We start from the raw sequence: 11121 nt of genomic DNA, 5'->3' as shown, positions 1-11121 counted from the left end.
GTTTATGGGAAAATAAATTCACATGGTGCTTCCTTCCTGATCTTTCTAAACCTAATTGGCCTCTATATGTAGGCATCTCAGATTCTACTTACCCCACAAAAATAGTTTCACTTTGAATATTTAATGCTGTCATACATCTCAGATACCACCTATTTTGTACCCTGAAGTTTAAAGTTCAGTCCATTCAGTTGATCAGTTATATCTGTTAGAAAAAAAATAGTTTGAAAATAAAAAGAGAATCTTTGAGCCAAAGCACTTCCTTGTTTTTCATCTTCTTGAGTTTGTTTGTTTGTTTGTTTGTATTATAATTTCAAAGAAAAAATAAAAAAAACTAAATAATACTGATTCAAATACAGATTAAAGGGGCAATAAAATACAGGTGGATAACTAACAGGTTTTGAATAACCAGCAAATCTAAAACATTGCATGGCTAATATATTCTAATACACCATTAATGACTTAGAATGCTATAGATAATTCATGCTCAATTTCTAGTCAGGACATGTCTCCATTAAGCTGTAAAAATATTTGATTAGCACAATTAAAATCAATAAACATAGTCCTCAACTAGAGAACATATTGGATATTAAACTGAAAAGAACAGAATGCTAGATCTTAGCCAAAAGGCCAAGAAGCTATTTGTTTCATTTTCATGAAAGAATCAATCACCCCATAAGGGCAAGAAAAGGCTTCAGGACATTTCCTCAACTCAGCCATCATACTTCATTGTAGTGCATGTCTTTTTAACTGATGAGTTACATAGAAATGTTTCATTTTATATTAACCTGCCTGCACACTAAAGTCATTGGCTCATGGTTCTATTTGCTCACCAAAAAGCTAAGTTCCTTTCATTGGCCATTCCTGTTACATCATTCCCAACATCATCTTTTGCAGTTTCATATGAACTGTAAGAATCCATCTGATTCTTAAGAACTTTACAGGAGGCCCTTCAGAGGATATTGTTACTCACTAAAAACTGGTTAGCATCCACAGGGGAGAAGCCTTTCTCCTATGTCACTCCCAAATATTGGGGTGCACTCTTACAATATTTGGGGGGAAGGCATTGTTATTAATTTAGATTTTCAACTGCTATTGGTTTTTATGTTTTCCTTAATGTTTTATTGTCTTATTTATTTTTTATTTGTTGTATCTTAACAACAAACTGGTTACTTTTTTGGCAGTGAGGTTTAACTAAATAAACATATAAACTCACATAGACTATGTTTGAAGAACCTTGCATTAGGTTTTTTTAGCTGCATCATAATATAGCATCCTTGATTTTTTTTAGATTAATTGGGGAAAATATGTCTGTTAAAGCCAAATAGAGGTTTTAAGCCAATAACAGGGCAGGGCTGTCAAGTAGCCAAAGCTGGTGCATGTTACCTTGTCTTTTCATCACAGGGGCATCTGCAGGGGATGGGTCCAAAAAATCAACCAGTGATTGAACCCTTGCTCTTTTTTTACATGCATTGCAACACACATAAACAAGGGATGGCCTTGGCCATCATCTTGATTACCATTTTTTTTCCTTCCTTATGGGTACCCCGTCTGCCTCATCAACTACTGTTATAGCTTATTCCACCAGTCCGCCTATCATCTCAGCACCTTTTCTCTCCTTCACCTTATCTGCCTCTGCTGTCCATCAGTGTCCCAGTGCAGCATATTTTTGTGGCCCATCTACTTCTAGATCATTTTAGTGCTTTCTGTTAATCTCTCCCCTGCCTCTCCTTATTTGTCACAACCAATGATGCAACGTGGCATATTCCTGTTTTGCAGATTTTATCCATGAAATCCAAAGTCTGGTATAGCAAGGGTTTATAAATCTATTTAGAGGATACCATACAAGTGGAAAGTAGTTTATTACTGGGAAATATAAGTCCTGCTTGTATCCCCTTCAATCCTCATACTGTTCTTGAAGGATTTCTAATCCTTTTGAATAGCTATTTAGACCCCCAAAGTAGGGAGAGACTCAGTAGAAATCAAATTGCTCTTCTCTGCTTCCATGTACTGAAGCATTTCTTGATTGGCTTCCATGCAAAGGAGCTCAGGATCCATGGGGAGATGTCTTGTGGTAAGACATTAATAGTATTGTTCAAACTGGTAATTTTTTTTTTTTTGAAAAATTAGGATTCTCAATTATTATTTCTGTTATTCAACAGTAGTGACCTAAAGAAATCTGTGTTAACAACACAAAACTCTGAACTGACAGGATAAGGAAGTATATCTCATTCCTCATGACTATTCAGATAACTAATTACTGTAAATGTGATTGCTTATGGAAATGTAATAATACCTCAGAACACAAGAATTATAAGGTATGATTATCAGCATGAGAATAAATGAGTTGGCAAGAAATAATACATCCTGAAAAATAAGTGATAAATGTTTTATGCATCATTCATGGAACTGATGCATCACAATGTTGAAAAGATACAGTACATTCTAGCTTCTGAATAAATGAAGATACATAACCTTTAGAATACTTAAAGATGCAATAAGCATTTGAAGGCCAGGTAGTTTTTAGTATGGGTTCAGGGGGAAAAAAAATCTCTATTGGAAATTGCTCTACTAACTGAAAGGAATATGTTGGAGAAAGTTAATCTATACAGTTGTGCCAAATTCATAATACTGAATATTTTTTAAAAATGTCAGTCTGAAGAAGGAATAATGAGAAACATATAAATGGAATTCTATTTATAATACAAATGTGATAGATTTGCAAATTTGCAAGTTTTCAAATCACATCTTAGTAACATCACACAGTAGTTAGTTAATTTCAACACAAGATATAAAATCAGTTTATCAATCCATTTATAAAGTAACACTCAAATTTGTAAAGCCCTTCTATTGGATTATATAGTGAAAAGCCCCTGGATTTAAAGAAATTCACAAACATTTAGTTAAATGTAAATGATAAACAAATTCAAGCAAATTGCAAACTACTCAAGGATATTCTGTTAATAGAAAAAGGAAAGTTAAATTTTTGCATCAATTACTCACTGAATTATTTTCTCTATTAATAGGGTTATCATTCAATTAAATAGTTGGAATTGAATGAGGAGAGTATTTTTCAGTCACAACTAATTTTTCTTTCACCACAATAATTTTCAATTAATTTACTTTTATTGGTTTAGGTAGAAAATATTATTTTTTGAATATTTGAGAGGGACAGTTTAATTATTCAACATATTCACCTCTGGGGAACTGTAACATATGCAGATTTTGCCTCTGATTAATTTCTATCCAAAAATATTTCCCCCCTCTTCCTCAAGCCTTGAGACACAATCCAGTATCCACAGCAAACCATTCTGCCCCTATCCTTGTGGTTCCCTCACTAGAATATTTGCTTGTTCCATTAGTGATCTCTTTTTTGAGGGTCCTTTGGGAATTATCTTTTTTTTTCCTTCCATTTACCTACCACCTCCTTTTACCTTCAGCTGTTATTATCTGATCAATCTGACTCTATGTCACTGAATGTTGCTAAGCATCTGTACAATACACTGCAATTTATTTTTAACGAGCTCTTAGATGTTCTTTGTTTTGTTTTGTTGATCACCCAGTTTGGTTGTAACTGTTTTTCCAGTTAACTAACTATGTTTGTGCATTATGTTTATATGCATTATATGCAATTTTAATTAATTTTAATCATCTGTTGTATTTGGGAATTATATTTGTATTTGGAATTTGCTTATGACCATAATAAACCATTCATTCATTCATTCATTCATTCATTTGGGGGGTTGGGTGGGGGGGAAGGGGGGAAGAATAAATAATTACTCAGAACTTTTGTTTTGGTGTAAATCTTAGGCTGCACTCTAGTTTAAAGATATGCTTTGAAGAAATTTCATAGAGTATAGTGTGTGTGTGTGTGTGTGTGTGTTTATATGTATATATAATCAAAGAGTATATTGCCTGAAAATATATTTCAGTACAATATTTATTAAAGCAAAAACAGAAAAGAAAATCAGTTTAAAATTCCTGAAATAGTTAATGAATCAAGCCATTCTAATAAAACATGTATGTTATCAGGTTTCTTATAGGAGGTTGTATTAAAGGAAATAAAAATTTCATAATCTAAAACACAGACCTTAATGGGCTTGTATGTACAAATGGAATATGTTAAAAAGTAATAATTGTTTCAACTTGCTAGACTGAACTACATAAATGCACCCAAGTTTTAATATTGCTAAATATTTGTAAGCAAACAGAAAGCTATTTTTCTCCTGTCAAGAAGCAGTCTTTTTGCAAAGCTTCCTCATTTCTTCTTCTTTGTGATTACTGGACCTAGCTTGGGTGTGATCATTTCCTGGGTTATACTTGTCAGTCTCTTTTCTTTGGAGTTCACAGTTATTTCAGTATGTTTTATAATATATTTTCCAGTAATGGATACAAGTCCTTTTCAAATGGCTGCTTAGAAATAAGATGCCTTTTTTCAGAAAGCACTGGCAGTTTCCCTAATACTTGATTCTCTAAAAAACCCTGTTCCCTCAAATGGTTCACACTCACCTTCTTTCTTTACTTTAGTCAGAACATGAGGATTTACCATATCAGGAGAAATCCATAGCAGACTGATCCAGTTTTATGCAAGACTGACTCCACTGCATGCTTAAGCTGCTCTGGTTTTGTGTTGTTGCTAGTTAATTCTAAGCCAGTTTAAGGGTGGGGGGGGGAACTATCTGGACTGTGATGCTTTAGCAGTGACTTTCTGGGAATTAAATTGACTCCAGACTGCAGGCTACCACAGTCCTCCCAACTTGCCAATCACTTTCCTTTCTGTTGCTGTGTATATGTGTCTACACATATATTCAGGCACAATGGAAAACCTTAAAACTTATAAATAACAACAACAACAACAACAACAAACACAAAAAATCAAGATCTTAAAATCAAAGTTGAAAGAGTATGGCATAAACTGGCAGTGGTGGTTCCAGTGGTTATTGGCACAATGGATGCCATTCCAAAAAACCTTGGATGACACCTAGAAAATCTGTCCATTGTCAAAATTTCCATCTGTCAATTACAAAAGGCCACAATCCTTGGATCCGCACATCTACTACGCCGATACATTATGATATTCTAGGTCTTGGGAAGAATTCAATGCAAATGAAGGCCAACACAGCTAATGAACTGGCATCTGTGATTTCACGTTGTTGTGTATATAATAATAATAATAATAATAATAATAATAATAATAATAATAAATTTCCTTATATTTCCCCAACTTTTCCTCAATAAGTCCTCAATAAGCCACAACTTCTTTTATAGCTCTTTCTTAGTTGCATAGTACTTCAGCAAAGGATCGTTACCTTGTCGTGGTGCTGGAGCTTGAGCACCTCAATGATGCCATGAGCTAAACCGTGAAAGGCCACCCAAGACGGGAAGGTCATGACAGAGAGGTCAGACTAAATGCGATCCCTGGGGAAGGTAATGGCAACCCACCTCAGTATTCTTGCCGCGAAAACTAAATGGATCAGTACAACCAGAGATATGTCGGTATACCATCGGAAGATGAGACCCCCAGGTCGGAAGATGGTCAAAATGCTACTGGGGAGGAACAGAGGATGAGCTCAACTAGCCCCAGTCGTGATGACGCAGCTAGCTCAAAGCCGAAAGGACGGCTAGCGGCCGACGGTGCTGGTGGTGAACGGCGAATCCGATGTTCTAAGGATCAACACACCATCGGAACCTGGAATGTAAGATCTATGAGCCAGGGCAAATTGGATGTGGTTATTGGTGAGATGTCAAGATTAAAGATAGACATTCTGGGCGTCAGTGAACTGAAATGGACTGGAATGGGCCACTTCACATCAAATGACCACCAGATCTACTACTGTGGACAAGAGGACCACAGAAGAAATGGAGTAGCCTTAATAATTAATAGTAAAGTGTCTAAAGCAGTGCTTGGATACAACCCAAAAAACGACAGAATGATCTCAATTCGAATTCAGGGCAAGCCATCTAACATCACAGTGATCCAAATATACGCCCCAACCACAAATGCTGAAGAAGCTGAAGTAGAGCAGTTCTATGAGGATCTGCAGCACCTACTGGACAACACGCCTAAAAGAGATGTTATTTTCATCACAGGAGACTGGAATGCTAAGGTGGGCAGTCAAATGACACCTCGAATTACAGGTAAGTATGGCCTGGGAGAACAAAACGAAGCAGGACACAGGCTGATAGAATTTTGCCAAGACAATTCACTCTGCATAACAAACACTCTCTTCCAACAACCTAAGAGACGGCTTTATACATGGACTTCACCAGATGGACAACACCGAAATCAGATTGATTACATCCTTTGCAGCCAAAGGTGGCGGACATCTGTACAGTCGGTAAAAACAAGGCCTGGAGCTGACTGTAGTTCAGATCACGAACTTCTTCTTGCACAATTTAGGATCAGACTAAAGAGATTAGGGAAGACCCACAGATCAGCTAGATATGAGCTCACTAATATTCCTAAGGAATATGCAGTGGAGGTGAAGAATCGATTTAAGGGACTGGACTTAGTAGATAGGGTCCCGGAAGAACTATGGACAGAAGTTGGCAGCATTGTTCAGGAGGCGGCAACAAAATACATCCCAAAGAAAGAGAAAACCAAGAAGGCAAGATGGCTGTCTGCTGAGACACTAGAAGTAGCCCAAGAAAGAAGGAAAGCAAAAGGCAACAGTGATAGGGGGAGATATGCCCAATTAAATGCAAAATTCCAGAGGTTAGCCAGAAGAGATAAGGAATTATTTTTAAACAAGCAATGCGCGGAAGTGGAAGAAGACAATAGAATAGGAAGGACAAGAGACCTCTTCCAGAAAATTAGAAACATTGGAGGTAAATTCCAGGCAAAAATGGGTATGATCAAAAACAAAGATGGCAAGGACCTAACAGAAGAAGAAGAGATCAAGAAAAGGTGGCAAGAATATACAGAAAACCTGTATAGGAAGGATAACAATATCGGGGATAGCTTTGACAGTGTGGTCGGTGAGCTAGAGCCAGACATCCTGAAGAGTGAGGTTGAGTGGGCCTTAAGAAGCATTGCTAATAACAAGGCAACAGGAGACAACGGCATCCCAGCTGAACTGTTCAAAATCTTGCAAGATGATGCTGTCAAGGTAATGCATGCTATATGCCAGCAAATTTGGAAAACACAAGAATGGCCATCAGACTGGAAAAAATCAACTTATATCCCCATACCAAAAAAGGGAAACACGAAAGAATGTTCAAACTATCGAACAGTGGCACTCATTTCACATGCCAGTAAGGTAATGCTCAAGATCCTGCAAGGTAGACTTCAGCAGTTCATGGAGCGAGAATTGCCAGATGTACAAGCTGGGTTTAGAAAAGGCAGAGGAACTAGAGACCAAATTGCCAATATCCGCTGGATAATGGAAAAAGCCAGGGAGTTTCAGAAAAAGATCTATTTCTGTTTTATTGACTATTCTAAAGCCTTTGACTGTGTGGACCATAACAAATTGTGGCAAGTTCTTAGTGGTATGGGGATACCAAGTCATCTTGTATGCCTGCTGAAGAATCTGTATAACGACCAAGTAGCAACAGTAAGAACAGACCACGGAACAACAGACTGGTTTAAGATTGGGAAAGGAGTACGGCAGGGCTGTATACTCTCACCCTACCTATTCAACTTGTATGCAGAACACATCATGCGACAAGCTGGCCTTGAGGAATCCAAGGCTGGAGTTAAAATCTCTGGAAGAAACATTAACAATCTCAGATATGCAGATGATACCACTTTGATGGCTGAAAGTGAAGAGGAACTGAGGAGCCTTATGATGAAGGTGAAAGAAGAAAGTGCAAAAGCTGGTTTGCAGCTAAACCTCAAAAAAACCAAGATTATGGCAACCAGCTTGATTGATAACTGGCAAATAGAGGGAGAAAATGTAGAAGCAGTGAAAGACTTTGTATTCCTAGGTGCAAAGATTACTGCAGATGCTGACTGCAGTCAGGAAATCAGAAGACGCTTAATCCTTGGAAGAAGAGCAATGACAAATCTCGATAAAATAGTTAAGAGCAGAGACATCACACTGACAACAAAGGCCCGCATAGTTAAAGCAATGGTGTTCCCTGTAGTAACATATGGCTGTGAGAGCTGGACCATAAGGAAGGCTGAGCGAAGGAAGATCGATGCTGTTGAACTGTGGTGTTGGAGGAAAATTCTGAGAGTGCCTTGGACTGCAAGAAGATCCAACCAGTCCATCCTCCAGGAAATCAAGCCAGACTGCTCACTTGAGGGAATGATATTAAAGGCAAAACTGAAATACTTTGGCCACATAATGAGAAGACAGGACACCCTGGAGAAGATGCTGATGCTAGGGAGAGTGGAGGGCAAAAGGAAGAGGGGCCAACCAAGGGCAAGATGGATGGATGATATTCTAGAGGTGACGGACCCGTCCCTGGGGGAGCTGGGGGTGTTGACGACTGACAGGAAGCTCTGGCGTGGGCTGGTCCATGAAGTCACGAAGAGTCGGAAGCGACTAAACGAATAAACAACAACAAAAAGTTGCATAGTAGTTATAACACTTCCTTAACATGAAGAGAGTTTGAAACACTTGAATCCTGGAAGATTTTTTAAAATTTCTATTTTCATTCCCTGAGCTGACTACTTTTCACTGGGCTTTTTTTAAAGGAAATCTACTAGAGTACCATTTCATCATTTCTTCATTAACTCCATATGTATAAGTTTTGAATCAGAATGAATAGTAACAAAGAATCTAGTGTGAATTCCTAGTCAAAGCCGTTTTTGACCTAGGAATTGGTTTGATCCTGTACTGCATATACTTCTGCTATCAATGTCTTTGAGGCCTCAAACCAGCAAGAACATAATGAGGATGATAAGCCAACTGCATAGTTCTTAAGGGGTTACATGTAAGCAGTGTAAGCTTTTAAGGTATAATTCCTGCACTGAAGTGATAGTTAAGACCAAACAGAATTAAACTTAATGAACATCAGTTCTGATGTGTGGGTAAGTCACATTATTTAAGTTACGTGTGCTCAGGACAAAGATCTACTAAATACTCTTTTTTTTTTTTTTCTTTTCAGTGTAGGAAGTTTCTTCATGGTGAAAGCATTCTGATTTCTCTTCTTGCTGCTATTATAATACTGATGCCTTAAGAATGGGCTGTTGTCCCATAATTTGTTATGAATTTTGTATACGCTATGTAGCTAAAGCTTTTAATTCCAATGATCACTATGTCCTTCTGTAAGGGACACATATTTTCAGAAATGCAAAGGAAAAATGATTTAAAAAATGGATACACAGATTCTTTGTGCAATGTCTGCGAGTAAAACAGCTCACGACATATAGTCACATTAAAATGATTTCTTTGGAGGTTTTGTCAATATTCATGTGTGTTTCAATTATATAAAGAAGGAAGAAAGAATTGAGCATGTATGTATTGATCTCATGGTTTTCATGATTACTTTAGGCAAAGGTGTATTTCACAGTTAACAATTTAATGATAAATGGGACATTTAAAAATCAGACTTCAAATTTAAGTAGGATTACTTTAAATTTAATCCCACTGGAATCTATAGGTTTAATTTAGAGAACATACATTACGTGTGGAAATCTTAATGTGATCTGTACTGAAGGAAAATAATAGATTTAAGACTATTTTGTCATAATTCATGTCCCATTCCCCACCCCACACCCAGAAAGTGATCCGCATTTGAAATTGACTTCTTTGGATATGGAACATTAGTAAATGCTATTTCAGTATAATTATTTCTACATTTATATCAATATGGTTTATCTTAAAGATACTTGTTAAGAAATTGCATGAATATGTAACTGAAAGCTCATTCTTGCAAAGAGCTTCAAGGATAGCACTTGAGCACAACAAAGTAAATGTGTTTCTAGATTTAAAACTGCTTTATGTTTGCTTAAAGATTTTTCTAAGTTTTCCTGATACATGTAAAGCACTGTGATCCTTTCAAAGTATGTTATGGTGTTTGTGGTTCATGATACAGCATCACTCAGTAATGAATGGATAAAGTGATTAATTCTAGGTCACATAAATAACTAGAAAAGAAACAACTAAGATAAGAACCTAAACTGGCTATGATAGTTTTGTAAAGATTATCACAAATACTTAAGTTACTTTCATTCTTTTTTTTTTTTTTGCTTTTCCTTGAAAATAAAAGTTAAAAAGCTTACTTCACCATGGACATAGATGTATAGTTGGGTATCATCATCAGCATGCTGATGATACCTCACCCTATGGCAATGGATGAGCTCACCCAGCGGCCTCATGTAGATGTTAAATAGGAATGGAGAGAGTAACAACCCCTGCGGCACCCCACAGGGTAGGGGCCAAGGGCAGGACCTCTCCTCTCCAATCATCATTGAATGGAATTGATCCTGAAGAAAGGAGGTGAACCTGCACAACACCATGCCGCCCACCTCGAATCCTCTGAGCTGATCCAGAAGGATACCATGGTTGATGATATTGAAAGCTGCCAAGAGGTCAAGTACAGCAAGGATGCATGCACAACCCCCATCCCACTCATGCCAGAGATCATCCAAAAGTGCAAACAATGCTGTGTCCATCCCATACATACCCAGGTCTGAATCCTGATTGGAATGGGTCCAGATAATCTACTTCATCCAACCTCCTCTGAGGCTGTCACACAACCACCTTCTCAACCACCTTCCCCCAAAAGGGGAGGTTAGATACTGGATGAAAATTGTCCAGTATGGTGAGGTCTAGCAATGGCTATTTGAGGAGAGGGTGAACCAAGTCCTCTTTAAGAGGTAAAGGAACAACCCCCTCACTCAAAGAAAAATTAACCAGCACTAGAATCCACTCGCATGACACACACACACCAGGACATTTTAACAAGCCAGGAGGGGCATGGATCTAAAGAGCAGGTCACTGAGCTCACAGTCCTATCCACTTCCTCAGGTCCAACAGGTTCAAACCATTCCCAGATAACCACAAAACTCCTCCCCAGGCATCTCCTCTGGACCTGCAACGAGCCCAGCATCCAACTGTGAGTGAATCTGAGCAACTTTGTCCAACAGATGCTGAGCAAATTCTCTGCACACCCCTGCAAAAGATTCCCTGAACCCCCTTTACCCAAGAGGGCTCATCTCATCTGAAACAGTGC

General features: G+C 37.8%; 1 pseudogene; it reads right to left on the bottom strand.

The window, feature by feature from the left end:
* Positions 1 to 527: 527 nt before the first annotated feature.
* Positions 528 to 639, bottom strand: LOC134492626 (U2 spliceosomal RNA; annotated as a pseudogene).
* Between the last annotated feature and the right edge of the window lie 10482 nt (positions 640 to 11121).

Source organism: Candoia aspera, chromosome 2, assembly GCF_035149785.1.
Source record: "Candoia aspera isolate rCanAsp1 chromosome 2, rCanAsp1.hap2, whole genome shotgun sequence".
NCBI lineage: Eukaryota > Metazoa > Chordata > Lepidosauria > Squamata > Boidae > Candoia > Candoia aspera.
Note: the sequence above shows the minus strand (reverse complement) of the source record. Positions and strands in the feature narration are given on the sequence as shown.